Raw genomic sequence first — 22,514 nt, forward strand, 5'->3', positions numbered from 1 at the left:
TGGTGGGGACTTCAACCTACCCTCGGTATGTTGGCAAAAATACTTGTTCAAAACCGGTGGTAGGCAGAAAACGTCTTCCGAGATTGTCCTAAATGCATTCTCCGAAAATTATTTCGAGCAGTTAGTCCACGAACCCACGCGAATTGTAAATGGTTGCGAAAACACACTTAACCTCTTAGCCACAAACAATCCAGAGATGGTAGAGAGCATCATGACTGATACAGGGATTAGTGATCACAAGGTCATTGTAGCTAGGCTCAATACCATTTCTTCCAAATCCATCAGAAACAAACGCAAAATAATTTTATTTAAAAAAGCGGATAAAGTGCCACGAGAAGCCTTCCTAAAAGACAATTTCCATTCCTTCCGAACTGACTATGCGAATGTTGACGAGATGTGGCTCAAATTCAAAGATATAGTAGCAACAGCAATTGAGATATTCATACCTCATAAATTGGTAAGAGATGGAACGGATCCCCCGTGGTACACAAAAAAGGTCCGAACGCTGTTGCAGAGGCAACGGAAAAAGCATGCGATGTTCAGAAGAACGCGAAATCCCGAAGATGGGCTAAAATTTACAGACGCGCAAAATTTGGCACGTACTTCGATGCGAGATGCCTTTAATAGGTTCCACAACGAAACATTGTCTCGAAATTTGGTAGAAAATCCGAAGAAATTCTGGTCGTATGTAAAGTACACAAGCGGCAAGACGCAGTCAATACCTTCGCTGCGCAGTGCCGATGGTACTGTTATCGACGACTGTGCCGCTAAAGCGGAGTTATTGAACGCAGTTCTCCGAAATTCCTTCACCAGGGAAGACGAATGGAATATTCCAGAATTTGAAACACGAACATCTGCTAGCATGAGTTTCTTAGAAGTAGATACCTTAGGGGTTGCAAAGCAACTCAAATCGCTTGATACGGGTAAGTCTTCAGGTCCAGATTGTATACCGATTAGGTTCCTTTCAGATTACGCTGATACTATAGCTCCCTACTTTGCACTCATATACAACCGCTCGCTCACCGATAGATCTGTACCAACAGATTGGAAAATTGCGCAGGTCGCACCAGTGTTCAAGAAGGGTAGTAGGAGTAATCCATTTAACTACAGACCTATATCATTGACGTCGGTTTGCAGTAGGGTTTTGGAGCATATACTGTATTCAAACATTATGAATCACCTCGAAGGGAACCATTTTTGACACGTAATCAGCATGGCTTCAGAAAACATCGCTCTTGTGCAACGCAGCTAGCTCTTTATTCGCACGAAGTAATGGCCGCTATCGACAGGGGATCTCAAGTTGATTCCGTGTTTCTGGATTTCCGGAAAGCTTTTGACACCGTTCCTCATAAGCGACTTCTAATCAAGCTGCGGAGCTATGGGGTGTCGTCTCAGTTGTGCGACTGGATTCGTGATTTCCTATCAGGAAGGTCGCAGTTCGTAGTAATAGACGGCAAATCATCGAGTAAAACTGAAGTGATATCAGGTGTTCCCCAGGGAAGCGTCCTGGGACCTCTACTGTTCCTGATCTATATAAATGACCTGGGTGACAATCTGAGCAGTTCTCTTAGACTGTTCGCAGATGATGCTGTAATTTACCGTCTAGTAAGGTCATCCGAAGACCAGTATCAGTTGCAAAGCGATTTAGAAAAGATTGCTGTATGGTGTGTCAGGTGGCAGTTGACGCTAAATAACGAAAAGTGTGAGATGATCCACATGAGTTCCAAAAGAAATCCATTGGAATTCGATTACTCGATAAATAGTACAATTCTCAAGGCTGTCAATTCAACTAAGTACCTGGGTGTTAAAAATAACGAACAACTTCAGTTGGAAGGACCACATAGATAATATTGTCGGAAAGGCGAGCCAAAGGTTGCGTTTCATTGGCAGGACGCTTAGAAGATGCAACAAGTCCACTAAAGAGACAGCTTACACTACACACGTTCGTCCTCTGTTAGAATATTGCTGCGCGGTGTGGGATCCTTAGCAGGTGGGACTGACGGAGGGCATCGAAAGGGTGCAAAAAAGGGCAGCTCGTTTTGTATTATCACGTTATAGGGGAGAGAGTGTGGCAGATATGATACACGAGTTGGGATGGAAGTCATTACAGCATAGACGTTTTTCGTCGCGGCGAGACCTTTTTACGAAATTTCAGTCACCAACTTTCTCTTCCAAATGCGAAAATATTTTGTTGAGCCCAACCTACATAGGTAGGAATGATCATCAAAATAAAATAAGAGAAATCAGAGCTCGAACAGAAAGGTTTAGGTGTTCGTTTTTCCCGCTCGCTGTTCGAGAGTGGAATAGTAGAGAGATAGTATGATTGTGGTTCGATGAACCCTCTGCCAAGCACTTGAATGTGAATTGCAGAGTAGTCATGTAGATGTAGATGTAGAACACGATCGAGCACTTATTCATAATGTACGGCCTGTGGCGGAGTGGTTACACGACAATAACATCACTGTAACGGAATGGCCTGCGCAGAGTCCTGACCTGAATCCTCTAGAACACCTTTGGTATGTTTTGGAACGCCGACTTCCTGCCTGACCTCACCGACCGACATCGATACCTCTCCTCAGTGCAGCACTCCGTGAAGAATGGGCTGCCATTCCCCAAGAAACATTCCAGTACCTAATTGAAGGTACGCCTGCGAGATTAGAAGCTGTCATCGTGGCTAAGGGTGGACCACAGTAAACTGAATTCCAGAATTAACGATGTAGGGCGCCACTAACTTGTAAGCCATTTTCAGCCAGGTGTTCGGAAACTTTTGAACACATAGTGTAGGAAACAAAGAATCAACACGGTCAAAACTTAGTATTGCTGGATAAACATCGTTAATACAACAACAGCATCGAAATTATCGATGTCCGATAAACACTAATCTTACTTAATTTTCTCAGACACCTCGTACAATATTTAACTGTTATGAATTTCCAGTGCTGTGTATCGTACGTCTCGCTGATACGATATGTTGCCACTATAACTCAACATGTGCATTAACGAGGTGTCAGTGTTGCCACAACTTGTGATGTGGTTGCGCATACCGAGAATGCCATATTTTCCGAGGGAACAATTTTGTTTTGTCTACTGTACATGTACTACTACGAACAGAAGTTCGTTAAAATGATTATAAGAATGGCGTTGAAATACATGCAAATTTCATGTACAGTGACTATTTTTTATGTAAAACCACAGCAACCAAAATCATCAACACCACCATCATCAATACAGGTCACTTGAAATTCACTGCTGGATAATGGCCCGCTATAGACTTTTGTGCGCTAAGGTTTTCAACATGTTGCACCTGCTTGTTTCCTGAAGGCATCTTCCCACCTTCCGTTATGTCGTCGTCTGTCTTTTCTTTGTATCTATCAGATAACTTCCTTGGTCTGACTGTTATTCTTATACATGGCTAAATGTGCCGCCTAATTCCATTTCATTTTCATTCTAGTCCTGATTCATTCTAGTACTGATCATATCTTCCACTACAGTTTGTTCACCGATCAATGTCTTTTCTTATTTCTCCCAGTAATTTCCGTAATGCGTCTCCCATTGCTTGTTGAAGAACACTTAGTTTTTGATCAATTTTTGCATTAAGAGTTAATGTCTCACTGTAGTGAGTAAAAGTTGAGCATGCCCACTGGTTTCATCACGTACGCTGTAGCCTCATTGCTTCCATACCTTTACGGGTCACTGCTGTTATCTGTGCCGAAGGTGGCACAGGCAGGTAGGTGGTCATAATGTTCTGGCTGATCAGCGTATCATAACAGGATAACATGAAGTAATACTGTAACTCCAAACACCAGAGCGCCACTGCAGCAGCCAAACGTTTTAGGAAAATCACGCGCTAACGTTTCTGTAATACGGCCATAATATTTCACTCTAACGTACTTTTTTCCTTCCTTACACTGTTTTTTTCGCTATTGTATTTTCTGAGAATCTGTGTAACTGCCATTCGATTAAAACCGTTGGCTACAGCTGGTTGTTTGAGGATGCATACCTCCCGTTGTGTGTCCGTTAACAGAAGCTTACATGTGTAAGCTATATGAATGCGCGGAATAAGCAGCTGTAATACATATTGCGTAAACTAAAGGTGGAGGATGGAGAAGGGAAACGAAAAGGAAGGAATTACTGATGTCAGCTGCATCGGGAGTTTATACAGAATCAATAGCGACGAGCGAAACTGTGTGCCGGACCGGGACTCGAAGCCGGGATCTCTTCGTTACTGGCCAGTTGCGTTGACCACTGCGTCATCCACATTCAGTGTTTTACGCAATTGCGTGGACTCTCTCGGCACGTTTGCCGGCCGACCCACATGTCCGAAAGAAAAGATTGCAATAATAGATTCGCCTCGATGGGAAACGAATCCACCTCCCTGAGTGCAGATGCACAATTACGTTCCTCCTGGGGGCATCTCAAAATAGCGAGCATGGAGAACATGAACGGAGACTGAGGACAGGTGGCACTCAGAGGGAGTGTGAGTCGCCAACGAGGCGTGCCAAGATAGTCCAAGCAGTTGTGATGAACACCGTATTCGGATGACGCAGTATTTAACGCAGTTGCCTAGTAAGCAGGAGATCTCGGGTTCGAATCCAGGTCCAGCACACATTTTCAATCGTCGCTGCTGATTCCGCATGAAGTCTCGATGCTGGTGACGTCAATAATTTCTTCCCTTTCTTTCCTTTCTCCCCTCTGCACCTTTAACTTACATGGTAGTTATCTACTTCTCTGTGTCCTAATTGCTAGGTATGATCGGAACAACCTCTTATTCTTAACGATTCTAACGTGTTTTGCAGACTCTTATGGTCAACAGTATCAAAAGACTTAGAAAGATCAAAGAATATGCCTGCGATATACGCATCGTTGTTATCAAATATCATTTTTGTTGAAACTTCCTGGCAGATTAAAACTGTGTACCGGGCCGAGACTCGAACTCGGGACTGGCAGTAGTACAGCTGTGAGGAGGGGGCGTGAGTCGTGCTTGGGTAGCTCAGATGGTAGAGCACTTGCCCGCAAAAGGCAAAGTTCCCGAGTTCGAGTCTCGGTCCGGCACACAGTTTCAATCTGCCAGTTTCATATCAGCGCACACTCCAGTGCAGAGCGAAAATGTCATTCTGGAAACGTCCCCCAGGCTGTGGCTAAGCAATCTCTCCGCAGTATCCTTTTTTTCAGGAGTGCTAGTCCTGCAAGGTTCGCAGGAGAGCTTCTGTAAAGTTTGGAAGGTAGGAGACGAGATACTGGCAGAACTAAAGCTGTGAGGGCGGGGCGTGAGTCGTGCTTGGGTAGCTCAGATGGTAAGCCGGCACGATCGCTCAGCGTGTTCGGTCAGAGGGATGCGCGCTCTCTGTAAAAAATAAATAAATAAAAAATAAAAAAACTGAGTCAAGGAATGAACGATAAACTTGAATAGATGTGCTGTGAAGTCCGCCCAGAACAAAGGCAACGAACTATATCGAACAAAATGATTTTAAAAAAATGGTAGATCACTTGTCCGCGAAAAGCAAAGGTCCCGAGTTCGAGTCTCGGTCCGGCACACAGTTTTAATCTGCCAGGAAGTTTCATATCAGCGCACACTCCGCAGCAGGGTGAAAATCTCATCATTTTTGTTAATTCTACTAAAGCTGTAGTTCCTGCGCTTCTACCATTTCGTAATCCAAACTTTGATACACTTACAAGGTTTTATCTGAATGTCTGTCATTAGTGACTGTATTATTTTTGAGGACCAAGACAGCTGGGAAATGGGATGGCACTTTTCCACAGCTTTTGCAAATGAAAATCAATTTCCAACTATCTATGTGCGTGCATGTCACTTCACCCGAAAATCAATATTCAATCCTAGACGTTTGGCGTTCGTTAATCACCTACGTTAATTTACCTCTTCAAACTGGAGTTACCAATGATAAAGTTGGAAAAATCCTTATTAAAGCATCCTGTAGTGCTAGGAGCGCCGTAAAGGCTGACGACATCTCGTGTGACGGACGGGAGCAGTCCGGTTTCCTATCAGAAGAGGCCGGCCATTAGCACCGAACTAGTGTAGTTTCTCCGCACAGCAGTAGGAGCGAGTCGGGCCGGAGTGGCTGCAGTGCGGCTCGGACCACGCGCTCGCCAAGTAGCGTTGTCTGAGTGCCTAGCGGCGCGGCGGCGGGTCGCTCCGAGATGCCTCGGCCGTGTTTGCGACGCCCAGCTGATGGGCTTTCGCTGTCTGCGCCGCCTCGAGGACCGCCGACATGCAAATGCTGCCAATGCTTCAAATTACGCCTCTTTGATGTTTGCCCGCGCAACTAGCTTTCCTTCTCAGCGGCGAGGGGGAAGAGGGAGTGGGTTGGTGGTGGGAGGGGCAGGGCGGGAGGCGGAATGAATAATTTATGCGTCGCCGTCGTTCTTCCTCCCATCTTCGTGACGTCGCGCCTCGTACGTGCGCGACTTGCATAAAGAACGACTTCGCTGTCTCAAAATAGGACCCGGTAATTATACTGTGTAAAGAGATGTTTAAAATTAAACGTTCAATTTTCGTCGCGTAGGGTGAGCGCGGCTTTCGACCCCTCGATGGGCCAGTGCTGGGATGGAAAGAAAAAAAGAGTTCGCCCTTCGCATCGCTCCCGTCTAAGTTTCATCCATTACTTCAAACTTTCTATCTCCCGGAGCTGAATTCGAACCAATATCAACCAGTAGTGAGTATCCACTTTGTAGAAGTAAGAGTCTGATCTGCTTTTATCTTTACACAAGATGAGCTGTTACCTTATACATGGCGTATTTTTTAAAAAATAGAAAAATCTATTTCGTTGAATTAATTAGTTATAAGGAGCATCTACGAGGCTTTCTTGGACCCTGCACTAAGGAATTTTTATGTACACATTTGTATGTACCCACTGTAACACTCAGATTTCACACATGACTAACTTTTGTTTGCCACTACTGTTGGAACCAGATGCATGTTGTAAGTGTCGCCACCGGCGCCAACCTTGTGTGAATGCTTTGAAAAACTAATCGTTTGCATATCACAGCACCTTCTTCCTGTCGTTTAAATTTCACGTCTGTAGCACGTCATCTTCAAGGTGTAGCAATGTTAATGGCCAGTAGTGTAGTATTAGTGCCACGACTGGCCGTTAGGCGTCGATGCTGCTACTGGAACACGGACTGAAAGAACCAAGGACACACAGCGTGTAGGGCGCACATTTCTGTGATCTGCTTCACCACCAGCTGATCTGTGCTCTACGGCAGGGAGGTACTTTGAACTGAACTGTTTTGACGCACGATAGTGTTCCACCTCACTTCACTTGCTAGGTCACTCGATTACTCCTCAACACATTTGGAGGAAACCGAATTATTGACCGGTCCTTCCAAACTGCATGGCCATTAAGATAACCGAATTTGAAGCCGCTGTGATTTCTGGCTGTGGGGTTAACTGAAGGACAGGGGTTTTCAGCGGGACACTAACACACGTTGGACGTTGAAGATGACTAGAGTTAGAGAGGTAGCCAACGTCCCACTTGAGATATTTCAGGCAGCTTAGAGCAATGCCTACATTGATTCCAAGCTGTCTTGGAAGCAGATGGTCGTCACGTCGAGCAACTTTTGTAACCTGTAACGCAAACACGGTACGCATTTAACAAATGTTGCCCTCTCATCAGAAAATTATGAAGTGTTTCTGTCAATGGTTTATACGTTACTTGTATTCCGAGTAACCTTATTAATGTTTCCACAAATTTTCATTGTCCTAAGATCACTCGTTTTTCAAGTGCTCCCCGTCAAGTAGCGAAAGTTTAATCATATCCATACTTTCTTAAGTAAATAAACTGTACATTATTTTAAATTCAGTTTCGGTATAAAAGCAAGAGATATTATGCAAATATATACGGAGTACATATCTTCTGACAAGGACGCAAAAAAGTTGTTTAGACGAACTGAAGAGATCAGAATTGAAGTGCAAAAGTTGACATTTCACGCAAACAGCTGAGTACATAGATTTTATAATTCTGCTCAAAATCTTCGTTATCTCATTCGCTCTTGATAGTCAACAGTATATGCTAACGTAATCGATCACATTTTCATTAGGATAAAATCCCTGGACTCGTAAACAGTATTGTGCCCTGTGGCTTTGACCTTTTTTTAAGCTTTGACTTTGAGATGCCCCAGACATTCAGGTAATCCGACTAATGGAATCTGTATAGCGCGTAAAATAAATAAACCGCTCGCAAGATTTCTACTTCGCTATCCAATAAAACACAGTCTTTGGCCTCATCCTCCCCTTTTCTCAGGTAATATTTATTCTGTCACATCGTGTTTCTCTACCGTGAAGCATATCTGTAGGGGAAATACTACGTAAAAAACATTAATAGTATTCAAATGAACTGGAGCAAAGAACATGATAATTTCTCCCTTAAATCTCTATATGATCCTTGGTGACGAATCAAGCTGTGTCTCAAACACGTACTATAATTTAGCTAGAGAATAGTTACGAATGGTAATTTAAAATATTATAAATATCAGGAACACCATCAATTGTAATTTCATCTCCACATTATTAGCTACCTGTTTCAGCATTCAGACCCTCTATACCAGGTAGCGACTAAATTTCCTCAACGACAACAGTATGTGTGTCATAAGTGAAATTTACCGGGTTTTGCACCAGCTGTTGCTTGCACTGCATTTGCACATTACAACACTTCGAGGTGTGTTAAGTAAGTAGCAAATATTTGATGAATTTTTAGTTTAAATGATGTAGGTATTCAAACTGAACGAAAAAATAAAACGAGAAAAGAAGACCAGCGATCCATTGATTACCAGATAACCATTGTCCAAACCATCGATTGAGCCACACACGCCATTCTATATGCACTTTAATTTTAGTGAACCAAGTTTCCTCGGCAAACTTCAATGTCGAAATTCGCGAAAATTTTTTAGACTTGCAGTGAACAGCTTTGGAAAACTGGTATTTAAGCCTTGAACTTCACATACCATAAATATAGAAAATTACAAAAATGCGATTTCCGTTGGTTCCCTTGTAAGACATACAGCGTCCACGACTATCAGTTGTTTGCAAAAAAAAAGCGGTAGAAGTCTGAGATTACAATAGTCTGTTGTTGTATTGTATTCATTCTGGAATGGCCGGTGAATGACTGCGCCAGAGCTTTTGCAGTTATAACTGATAGCTTTTGAAGACTAGTAAATAAAGTCGTTCTTCGGGGTGCAGTGCCTGTAATGTAATTGTAAAAATATATTATGCTTTTAGTTCTGTGATTAGTGTTTTATTTTAGATAGTAAACTGATAAGCGGAAGTTCTCAATTTATTTTCAGTAATGTTCCGCAGGGATCATATTTTTTTTTAAATCGCTGAGTAAAGCGGAGATAAACATTTATTCCTGGTTTTTACTTTGTGTGTTCAGCTTTTTGTTAACGGTACTCGTATCTGCGGAATATTTTTTTAAAGTTTCTCATAATGAGAAATGAGAAGGAGCGATCTGTGTGTACTTTGACACGCTTCATGTATAATTTTGGTATGTGAATTTTTGGTATCTGAATCGACGGTGAGCGAGCAGTTATGTTGCAAGCTGTATCACAGAAGTTAAGTGAGTATCTGAGCTGGGCGAGCGTGCAGGGGGGCAGACAATATTTATTTAACTTGGGTAGAGATAGAGCTGAAGTTCAACTGTGTTTGAGTTAGGCTGATTATGTTAAGCAGTCTTCCTGAGGAAGCTATGCCAATATTATGATTCAAATTTAATATCTCAATTTATCCTTTTGGTCAATCGACATGATTATGAAAATGATTTGTGAAGGAAGAAATCTAATGGAATGTCAGGAAAATACAACAATGATGTTACTTTATTTTCACTATTGCTGCGCCATCGGACTAACTTGGTTATTGTACTGGAAGTTGTTAGATGTGAGACATAGAAAAGTTTATTGTTTGGATGTTGAGAAGTTGATTAAATTTAAAATCTGCATTGAGCATTTTTTCCCAGTATACCAAAAAAAAGAACAGTGTTGTCATTTACGCGCATATTTCATTTTCCTACCAACCTCTCTCTTACAATTCTTTTTAATGGATCATTCAACCAAGTTTGTTCGATAACAGTTCGATTTGCAATTAACAAATTACCGTATCTCTGTGGAGATACAGTAATTTGCAGCTTTAGGAAAGCGGCGCGCCAGACAGAGAAGTACTGCAACGAGAAGGTAAGGAGAAAATATTTTTAAAAAAATATTTATTCAATCAGGGCCAGTTTTTGTGATCAAATGTTGCAAAGCCAATTATTATAGGTTTCATGTCTAAGTTAATTATTCAGGCAGTTTATACAGCTCAAAATTCTTGCAGTCAGATTGATAACTTTTATAGTATGAAAGACTTCCCTTTCCATTACGACAATAAATTACTTATATAGTGCAGCTTGGCTTTCACATTACGACAGTAAAAGTTTCATTACGAGAGTTCATGTACTATCACAGCTTAGTCTTACAATCTGAAACTGTATTTCAGTCTTATCTTTATTTATTTAGGTAACTTTCACTATATTTTTATTTATTTAGATAAATTTCAACTTTAAACACCTTTTTATATCCAGTATCGCGTTGAGAGCTATTTTTTATTGACCAGATTTGACTGGTAAGACTGTCACATTCAGAACTGTAATACACCCTCGGCCAAAAGTATTGAACGCCACAGGCAACTTTGAGTGTTGTAAAAATAGGAAAATTAAATAAACAGGAACAATTTGTAAGAGTTTATAATGTTTATTAATAGCACAAAATCAGTATTTCGTGGACCCTTATTACAGCAGCAATTCATTTTTGGTGGACAGCACACTAGCTTTTTACAACCTTCGGCACTTAAAGCGTTCCACTCGAAGTGCAGGCGGTCTTTTAATTCTTCTTTTGACTTAATTTTGTGTCGCCTAACTTTGCGCTTCAGTAAACCTCATAAAGGCCCTATGGAGTTCAGGTCTGGAGATCGGGCAACCCGATCGAGAAGTACAATGTTATTTTCCCGAAGCCACGTCGCTGTGTGGACAGGTTGCATTATCGCGCTGGAATTTAACGTCGTCCATGTTTGTATCGCCAAAAGGGTTGTAAAAGATGGCAGTGAAGTAGATTCTAGGACATCTATGTACTTTGTGAAATCCATGCGACCTTCACACACGACCACTTGCCCCACTCCGGCAGTGCTCTTGCAGCCCCAGATCATGATGCTCCCTCCGCAATGTTCTACGGTAGGTACCACACACCCTGAGTTACAGTCCTCGCCCATACGGCGAGGACATAGGTCATATCTGAAACGTAAAAAGACACTGTAGAGAATTCGTTCATGAGTTTTTAAATTAATACATTCAGTTCCCTGCCCAAATTAGTACGTGTTGTTAGAACATTAAGTTGACAAACCTACCTGAATGTATGCTTCGTCAGACCACAACAATATTTGACTACTCTTGTTCGGTGAACATTTGGTGTTTTAGGGCCCACTCCCTCTCGTCAGAGATCCATGGCTTCTTGCTGGCTTTACAGCCTTTTAAACCAACTTCTTGAAGTTGTCTACAAGTGCTACGAGCAGATATTGTTTTGTTAAAAATTTCAGACAACTCAACTAGCGAAGTCTAGAGAGGTTTTCTACCTATTTTTTAATGATTCTCTTACTATCATTCGGTCCTCACAGTCTGTTGTGATCCGCTTGCGCCAAGTTCTGGGCCTATTAACATGCTACTCGGTCAGGGCAAATCACTCAGTTGCATACTGTACAAATCGTCTTATACATTTCCCAGTTTTCGAACTCTGTACCTGCGATTTCCCTTACTCATCAAAAGTTTTATCTGCACTCATTTTTCTAAACTAGGTTCGTTTCTTTTAGGCACAATGTAGCAGTATCACCGATGCCACAGATCTAAACAGGTAAAGGGCAACAGATTAGTGATATGTGTCCACAACGAGCGCATGTAGCGAACTGATTAGTACACAGAAAAATATTCAAATGACAAATGTTACTACACCAGATGTTTTACTGGTAGCTTTGAGGTGGAGCATTCTTTTTGGCCGTTTTGGATGCCGAAAAACTAATTTTTAAACCAAAACAGTTTATCTACTATTACGTACATCGCACACGTACAAAATTTCTAGGGTGCCCGACACTTTTGGCCAATGGCATATTATGCATTTACGTATCAGTAATCCAATCAAATTGTGCCCGCCAGACGCTGAAGGAGGCAGCAAGGCCAGTTTCTCGGAAGTTGATCACATAGCAGGCTGCAACATGCGTAGATAGGTGTCCGCTTGGTGCAACGATGCGGTGCTCGCGGGGTTGCTTAGCTCAGGGTGCGCCACAAAATTTCTCAGGAAATCAGGAAGCAGAACGTTAGATCCATACACCAACAATTGCGATTAAAAGTTTATAAGAGAGAAATAAAGCTTAAGATCGACAAAAATGGTAAACTCTTATTAATTCGGAATTCGCGATGATTCGGGCTGGTTATACACTCCTCGAAATTGAAATAATAACACCGTGAATTCATTGTCCCAGGAAGGGGAAACTTCATTGACACATTCCTGGGGTCAGATACATCACATGATCACACTGACAGAACCACAGGCACATAGACACAGGCAACAGACCATGCACAATGTCGGCACTAGTACAGTGTATATCCACCTTTCGCAGCAATGCAGGCTGCTATTCTCCCATAGAGACGATCGTAGAGATGCTGGATGTAGTCCTGTGGAACGGCTTGCCATGCCATTTCCACCTGGCGCCTCAGTTGGACCCGCGTTCGTGCTGGACGTGCAGACCGCGTGAGACGACGCTTCATCCAGTCCCAAACATGCTCAATGGGGGACAGATCCGGAGATCTTGCTGGCCAGGGTAGTTGACTTACACCTTCTAGAGCACGTTGGGTGGCACGGGATACATGCGGACGTGCATTGTCCTGTTGGAACAGCAAGTTCCCTTGCCGGTCTAGGAATGGTAGAACGATGGGTTCGATGACGGTTTGGATGAACCGTGCACTATTCAGTGTCCCCTCGACGATCACCAGAGGTGTACGGCCAGTGTAGGAGATCGCTCCCAACACCATGATGCCGGGTGTTGGCCCTGTGTGCCTCGGTCGTATGCAGTCCTGATTGTGGCGCTCACCTGCACGGCGCCAAACACGCATACGACCATCATTGGCACCAAGGCAGAAGCGACTCTCATCGCTGAAGACGACAGGTCTCCATTCGTCCCTCCATTCACGCCTGTCGCGACACCACTGGAGGCGGGGTGCACGATGTTGGGGCGTGAGCGGAAGACGGCCTAACGGTGTGCGGCACCGTAGCCCAGTTTCATGGAGACGGTTCCGAATGGTCCTCGCCGATACCCCAGGAGCAACAGTGTCCCTAATTTGCTGGGAAGTGGCGGTGCGGTCCCCTACGGCACTGCGTAGGATCCTAAGGTCTTGGCGTGCATCCGTGCGTCGCTGCGGTCCGGTCCCAGGTCGACGGGCACGTGCACCTTCCGCCGACCACTGGCGACAACATCGATGTACTGTGGAGACCTCACGCCCCCCGTGTTGAGCAATTCGGCGGTACGTCCAACCGGCCTCCCGCATGCCCACTATACGCCCTCGCTCAAAGTCCGTCAACTGCACATATGGTTCACGTCCACGCTGTCGCGGCATGCTACCAGTGTTAAAGACTGCGATGGAGCTCCGTATGCCACGGCAAACTGGCTGACACTGACGGCGGCGGTGCACAAATGCTGCGCAGCTAGCGCCATTCGACGGCCAACACCGCGGTTCCTGGTGTGTCCGCTGTGCCGTGCGTGTGATCATTGCTTGTACAGCCCTCTCGCAGTGTCCGGAGCAAGTATGGTGGGTCTGACACGCCGGTGTCAATGTGTTCTTTTTTCCATTTCCAGGAGTGTATATCGTGATGTGAAACGCTGCGTTGCTGAACCGCTCGCGATTTGCGCAGAGTTCATTAATCGTACAGTGCTGAACACATCCCTTCCTTTCCTTTCGCATTCGCTTTCCCCTTACGTCCTATAATGTGAGAAGTGTTGGCCACAAGCGCGCAATCAAGTCATAGTGTGTCCAGTTCGCTTGTGGTAGCCCACATGACAAGTTTAGTCACATTCCATCTCTGTGATTGCTTAAAAGCGTGTTAAAAGGTCGTCCAGTGCAATACAGTTACTAAGGCAAGATAATAGGGGTGAAGGTATTGCCATGACATCAAAATTAAATACTAGTGGCTGTGCACCACATCATTGTAGATCCAAATAATAGCAGAAAACAATTATGTGCTACAATAAATGAAGCATATAAATTCCATTTTTGAAGACAAAAAGTAATGCATATGAACAGCTGTGTATATACCTAGCTTGTTTAATGTAATTTTTGTACTAGGGCGTGCTGAAACGTAAAGCTTATGAATTTTTTACGAGAAAACTATAAGAGCTTTTTAAATTAAACCAACGTTATTAACATTCTACATCTCTATTCTTCACGTCTACGTACTTATTTCTCAACCTAATCAATCTGGCGACGAACACATTTCTCCCAACGAGAGACAATTTTGTTGATATCGTCGGTGTACAATGTTTTGACTATGTTGGCGGAGCCGCAACCTTAACCCCGCTCCCAACGCATTGTCATCATATAAGTGAAGTTCACGAAGGTGTTCTTTGCGAAAATCGGATGTGGCCAAGTCGGAATAGTTCGGAGGACGACCGACGACAGTTCCACATGTCACAGAGGTCGTGTTACGTAACACACCGTCATGTTACACGATACGATTCGGAGCCTTCTAGCGGCACAGGGCTGCAAATATGCAGACATGAGAGATAAAAGTGTAAAATGTTAACAACGTTTGTTTTATTTAAAAAGCTTTAAGGGTTTTGCGAGTAAAAAATTCTGAGGCAATAATTATCAGCACACCCTTGTATATGTGCTCCTGTTTGTGCTGAGTCTAGCCCATTGAGTAGCACAACCAGGAGCACCTCTGTACTCAGTGCTATGCGACGCTTCAGGTGGTGTAGAGACGTCACTGGGCAAAAGATGACAAAGGATGACTGCAGTGATGAATCACGCTGTACCCCATGGCATGCCGACGGAGCGGTCTGGATTTGGCCAATGAGTGGATGACAGTACCTCACGTTGTTTGTCGTGCCAACAGTGAAGTGCGGAGGAAGTGAGGTTACAGTATGGGAGTGTTTGTCGTGGTTAGGGCGTCGTCGTCTTATTGCAGTTAAGGAATTGTTAAATGCAGAAGCATTAGAACACATGTAACAGCACTGTGAACTGCGTACAGTACAGGGACAGTTCATAGGCTTTGCTTGTATCAACTTGACAACGCATACAGTCATGAAGTAGCACCTGTGAAGCAATGGTTTGTGTACATTAATATTTCTGAAATACTCTGGCTTGCACTGAGTCTCGACCTAAACCCTGTAGAACACCTTTGGGAAGAGTTAGAATGCTGACTTTCTCTAGACTCAGCGTCCAACATCACAATGTTCTCTGCTTTCGGCTCTTGGCGATGACTGGGCTGACATTCCTCCACACACACACACACACACACACACACACACACACCTCCGTATACGGCTGAAGGAGGTTTCTAGTCGTAATAACGGCGAATGGTGGATGCACCCCATATTAATGTCGACTACTGGGTTTTCGTATACTTTTGATGAGATAGTGTGGTACGGATTTCACTGTACACTACTCGTTATTCACATTAATCTGACCACTGACTAGGTTCGACATCGACGTGCAATAACCAATCACATAGGGGCGCTGGCAGCATTAGCAATATAAGCTGCGCAAAGTTTGGCGGGGTCACATGGCAAACAGTGCAGTCGTTCTCGTAATCCAGAAACGGACCGATTTATCTGAATTCCAAAAGGCCTTCCGACCAGGAATGGAAGTATTTGTGAAACGGCTAAATTTGTAAACCGCTCGTCTGCCGCCATGGTTTAAGTATACGGTGCATGACAAAATGGCGCTATCCAAACCAGGCGCCGAGGTAAGTGTGGTACACAATAGGCCATAGATGAAAGCAGTTAACGACGGCTGCGAAAATAGACACGGGTGAATAGACGTGCAACTGTTGAGCAAGTGACTGCCCAGATGAATCAAGGAGCTACAAACTGTCTCCTCAACGGCTACACAGCAAACGTTATTCTGTATAACGTTATTACGTGCGGGAAGACGCCTGGTTCATGCATCCATACTGATTGCTGTCCATCAGCGACGAAGGATGGAATTTTCACACCAGTAGGCCAACTGGATACCCACTGAGAGGTGACAGGTAGCCTTTTCACATAAATCAAGTTCTATACTTCATTGGACAAATGGCTGCAAGCGTGCACGGTGTGATACATCTGAAATCAAACACCCTACAACCTAGATGGAGGTTTACGGCCTGGTGAATGTTTCCGTGGTAACCCTGGCTGATCTTGTTATTCTGGAAGTCACAATAGGTCAACAGATGTATGCATTTACCCTTGGTGGCCATGTCCACCACTACAAGCAGCTCGTTTTTCTCCGCGACGTTGGCGTCTACCAGCAGGACAATGGAACCTGTCACACAGCTCACAGTGTACGTGTATGTTTCGAAGAGCATCAGGATGAGTCTGCTGTACTTGCCTCGTCCCAAATCTCCCCAGACTTAAATCCAATCGAGAACCAATAAGACCACCTCGATCTGGCGGTTTGCATCACGGATCCTGTTCTTATAAATTGCACTTAATGGAATTTGAAGTTATACTATTGTCCAGCTGTTCACCGTTTTTGGGAATCACATAAAAAGATAAAGCCATCATCAAACCGAGTGTTGGATTAAACACCACAGTGGTTTACTGGGCATGGATCTATGGAAGCTGTAGGCTGTTGTCTTTTGCGAACTTTGCACTGAGTTATTATACGGGAACCTACAGTTTAACGTCTACTCCGAACCACGGTCAATTAGTCATTTTTCACATTAACAAACATTGGCAGAGATTAAAGAAATGATACAAAAAGCCTAAGATTGACCAGGTACCTAACCTGTGTCCTATGGATTCACTTTTACAACTGACCATCGACACGCAGGCACGAGAAACATATACTGGGAGTCACATATGCAGGGAATTTTTCACGTGGTTCGGCTGTTACGAAATGTTGCCTAATCGGCGCCTGACCAAATCAAAGCTCCTGTGAGGGCAGCGCAGCTGCAGGTTAAATGCGCTATTAACGCGATATGCACGGTGCTAGGATTCAGCACAAATATGTCGTAATGACGTTATGCTACTGTTTTCTACAGGGCACGGTTTACGCTAACAAATGAATGCACAGCATACTGTTTACTTCCTCGTTAACCTACAATGAACAGAGGGGGCACAATTCAACTTTCTGCGCCCTCCAGGAGATACAGAACACAGTGTACATAGAAGAACGCCCAGGTGCCTACGTCTCAGGCGTAACTAACTTGTGTTTAAGCTCCAAGGAGAGTGCGCTCAACAAGAAATAAGTTATGACCCCAAGTGGACATCCATCCGCCAAATGTAAATATAAGCAAGCACTCGACTCCACCGAGCTCAGACTATGAAGAACAGGTACTTCCGCATCATTCTCCATGCGCACTGGTAGGCCAGAATCCTAGATCTCCATAGGGAAATCAATGCGACAACCATAAAGGAACAGATCCAAGCGTCAGCAGAAGACTTCTCGAAAAGTTGAAGAACTTCGTCCCACATCAAGGAACCTCGAACAAGGTGTCTCTGTGGCACCAGAACGTTGGCACAGGTACAGACACCTCTTGCTATCTTGGAGAAGCATCAATAAACAACAATACAATAAAGTCAAAGTAACAACCATCATTGTATGATATATAGACCACTGAGCCCAAGCAAGAGCAAATAAAGATATTCCTGAACAACTCACCTACAAACCCCAGAAGTCCAGCCACACAGATGCTCGAACTTTGGAGACACTAAACAACACCCGAAAAAAATGGCTCCACTGAGTACTTAGACAGCACTTGAGTCAGTACCTCAACAGAGGACAAAGTGTTAGTGCCTCCGGACTGATCTATAATCATCACCAGGAAGAGCCAAATTGGTCATGTGACAAGTGATATAAGTTACCTTTCACTGGATTTAGGACTACACCAATGTTTAAAGGCTGCCCAGTACATCATACTCTAGTTAAATACCGTAAAACTTCTTTCAACAAATCACTGTAATTTGTTGTTAATCTGTTGTTGTGTTAATTCCTGACATACCCAGGGAAGAGATAATTGAACCAAAAAGTTTTTATAAAAGTTAAAAAAAAGTGTAACAAAATCTTTTAATAGCCAAGATCGCAATTACATAAGTTAAATCATTACTAATCTCATTCTGATTATTCAGACATCTTCAGATCTGAGATGACAATAGGAAGGGGTAATAAAAGGAATTAATTAAAACTCCTAAACAATAAACAATGGTGAATTACGTACCGAGCATGAGGAATGTCTGTTTGTAACTTAATACAACGACACAACTTCTGCATCACAGTAATAGCTCACACAAGAGACAGGAGACAAATAATGGTATATACCACTTAGGTAAAACTTTATATGTGCAAGACGTAATAAATACAAATAGTGATATCAATGCAAGATAGAATACAACATAGAATAACCCAAGCATAAATACGTCGGACAATGACACTCTTACCTACGGAGAACATAGGCTTTGGGCGACGACACGCTTACCTGGGGAATGCGATCTTGGTACTCATTTTTAGCTACGTCTTCATTGCACTTTTAAATTGTCGTATAATCCCCTTTTCCTTTCTTCCTATTTTTATATGTTTTTATCACATACAACACCTGAAAAACGTCTTGCATTTTGATCTTACATAGTTACATTCTTGCACACATTGTTCTCAAGTATGTTATACTGTTAGGTACATATTATTTCCTTAATTCTTAATGGTATTTACTACTTACATGATGGTTTTTTGTTACTATCGGCACTTAGCCTTCCCTTGGACGCGAGCACGCACAGCCTTCCAGTCCGCATGCGTATTTCAGTGGGCTACATACTGCATGTTACTGTTACTGCTGTGACGAGATTGTATACAGAATACCATTGTGAGTTTGTAAGAATGGTATGTACTTTATGCATCTATGCTTAAGTTATACCTTTCCGTATTCTATCTAGTACTGGCATAGCAGTTTATATTTTTTAGGCCTTGCACACCTAATGTCTCACCTATGTGATATATGCCATTATATTGAAAAGTATTTGTGATTTAGCCACCCTTCACTTCGATTACAATTTTTTACAGATCGATCACGAGAGAGTTCTTTGGTGTATTTTCCGACCACTCACTGTTCGATTTGTATATCCCTCTGCTATATGGGAAGTATTGAGGTTTAACTGGCAATCTTTGAAATGAGTTTCTCAGTCAATGAACGCTAGGGCGTGGTGGTGTCAAGTGGTGAGGGCGTTGTACTTGAAGGGAGGAAGGGAGGCAATTGCAATTTGGCAGTGGCAGTAGTTTGGAAGCCGTTGTACTGAGATAGTCAACCTGTCGTTAGATATGCTTGCCAGGTAGTGCAGTGTATCTTATTATCAGTCAGTCCACGCTGAAAACTTTTATGCGTGAATTGCATGTTATGATGAGTTGGTGCGAGCAGGCAGTGCTGTCTCGAAAGATGCAGGCTGGAAGTTATTTGCAGCAGACAATCTATGGTCTGATAATCCTGTTGCCACTCAGTTGAGGAGAAGCACTGCACGATACTGGAATTGGTACTGATAGTGGCTGTAATATTAGTTCTCAGAGAGCAAGTTTCGTTTTTGAACTGATTTTGACAAGCACATGTTGCTCCTCTTTAAGCATTCTCCTCTGCAATCCGAGGTAAGGTGGTACTGCTTTCCTTGTCCTACGGTTTTGCGTGTGTTTGGTGGCAATGTGACTGCTAAGGTTTTCTGATGAACCACGTTGCTGAGTGACGATTAAGCTGAGCTCAATATTCAGTGTTCGTTACGATCCCGTCCAACGTTTAACCGCGATCTGGAGATAGAAATCGTAGTTCCCATTCACCAAAAAGATTGGAAGTGTTCCTGTATTTTCTTGATACTGCCAATTAAGCAAATGTAACTGTATTAAGTGTAGTAGATGCTACTTGTTGTATTAATTTACGTGAGGGTTTGTTGTAGTAATTATTCTAATAAATCAGAAATATTTGAATTTTCCAATTTCATTATTCTGGTCATATTAATGCTCCCATCTCATACTTTTTTCTAAAGTAGTCAAATGCCCGCCGTCGGTATAGGTATCTCTTTACAGGAGACGTGATACAGTGTCATTGTGTTGCGTCTCTTATATGACATACTACTATGATGTAGTCGCTGTGGCTGCCGGCCGCTGTGACCGAGCGGTTCTAGGCGCTTCAGTCCGGAACCGCGCTGCTGCGACGGCGCAGGTTCGAATCCTGCCTAGGGCATGGATGTGTGCGATGTCTTTAGGTTAGTTAGGTTTAAGTAGTTCTAAGTGTAAGGGACTGATGACCTCAGATATTAAGTCCCATAGTACTTAGAGACATTTGAACCATTTTAGTCGCTGTGGCTTTCTCTTTTGTTGCGAACCGACACTACACATACTCGGTACGTAATTCACCATTGTTTATTTCATCAAAGTTTTCATTAATTCCTTTTAGTGGTCTTTTGTGTATAGTTTTCTATTGTTTCAGATCTGAAGATGGCTGGATAATCAACTTAAACTAGTAATCACATATGTAATTGCGATCTTGATTATTTTCATTGTGTTAAAAAAAATTTACCTTTATAGTAATCTGGGTTGTCATCTATTTTTGCAGTAACTGCTGCCTAGCCCTATTTGGCGCTGTAACTAATCTGCATAGTTTCTATGTGCACGCAAGCAAGCCAGCTCATAACAGCAACTAGTCGGTGGTAAGCGGTTGAGCGGTTGTCTCACCAGCGGATAACGAGCAAACAGGCGCAGCCTGCCAGTCTTTCATCAAAATTTTAGTCGACCTGCTGATTGATTAAATTAACCTTGCACATTTTTTGATGTCCATGAATGTGCACTCCTTGATCTCCAAGCCACTTTTTGGAACATATCCCTATGCTTTCAATTTTGCTTCATCCTTTGCCCCCCCTCCTCCCTCCCCGTCCTTCACCACCCCCTTCTCGCCTCTACCCGCTTATTTGCTGGCAAAGAGGGCTCGTTGCTTTAAGAGACGTTTTTAGTGTTTGACAATTATTTTTGTTATTCACTAATTGTGTGTTTTTAGACTCCTCGCAATTTGTATGTTATTTATTGCCTGCGGCGGTTTTTGGTTATTGTGTTGTGCTTTTCTGGTTTTACATATAATTTATGATTTATTGTCACCATTATTGGCACTTTTGCAAACATACAGTGATTCTAGTGTTTATTTTCTTCCTCCTGTTGTTACGTGTTTTGATACCATTCGGCGCCCATCACCTAGGATTTGCCTATTTCCCACATTTCTACACAATGTAAAATTGTTAGCTTTACCTACGCACTTCTCTTTATGTTACATTATAGGATTTTTGGATTGGCTGCACTCGTGGCCCCCAAACTGTACTACATCGCTATAAAATATCGCAAATTGTTGTATTCGCACGTAAGCCTGCTATTTCTGCGCAGGCATCCATGTCAGACTCATACTGTTATAGTTACGACATCATTTTGATGATGATATATGTTTAGTCTAACTACAGTTTCACAATCCATATATAACATAGCTTTGCTGTTAAATTTGTTGTGTTCAAATGGCTCTAAGCACCTTGGGACTCACCATCTGAGGTCATCAGTCCCCTAGACTTAGAACTACTTAAACGTAACTAACCTAAGGACATCACACACATCCATCCCCGAGGCAGGATTCGAACCTGTGACCGTAGCAACAGGGCGGTTCAGGACTGAAGCTCCTAGAACCGCTCGGCCACAGCGGCCGGAATTTGTTGTGTATTTCTTTACTTTGTCATTATTTACATTATAATAAAATAAATTCAGCCTTCTGCACTTATAGTTCACCCCCTCTCTATCTTCTCTCCTAACCCCTTCCACATCCCCACGTTTAGTTTCACAAAGTACATACTGCTTTATCAACATTTTGTTTATAAAATGTGGTTCATTGTATGTACAACCATTTTTTATGATTTCTACTATTTTAATTCATAATTTTCGCTTGCGCTTAACGACACGACACAACTAGGACCATATGTATGCCATTCTGTAATTTTCCATGCTATGTAATGCCTTGTCCAACTGAGGACTTCTTTGGAATGTGTCACATCCACATCACCCCGTACTATTTGTATGAAGTTCTTCTCCTTGACCAGACCCGTGTAATTCATTCACTCTGTTATGCATTTACTTGTTTGTCTCTCAGTCATCTTCCCTGTGCTACTCTTGTGCTTTTTATAACTTTTTCACACTTTCATATGATTGTAATCGGAACGGGTCAACAAACCAGTCACCTCACATTCAGTGACTTATAAATCTAAATTTTTTATTCAGCGTCCACATCGC

Source organism: Schistocerca gregaria, chromosome 1 (genome assembly GCF_023897955.1).
Source record: "Schistocerca gregaria isolate iqSchGreg1 chromosome 1, iqSchGreg1.2, whole genome shotgun sequence".
Classification (NCBI taxonomy): domain Eukaryota; kingdom Metazoa; phylum Arthropoda; class Insecta; order Orthoptera; family Acrididae; genus Schistocerca; species Schistocerca gregaria.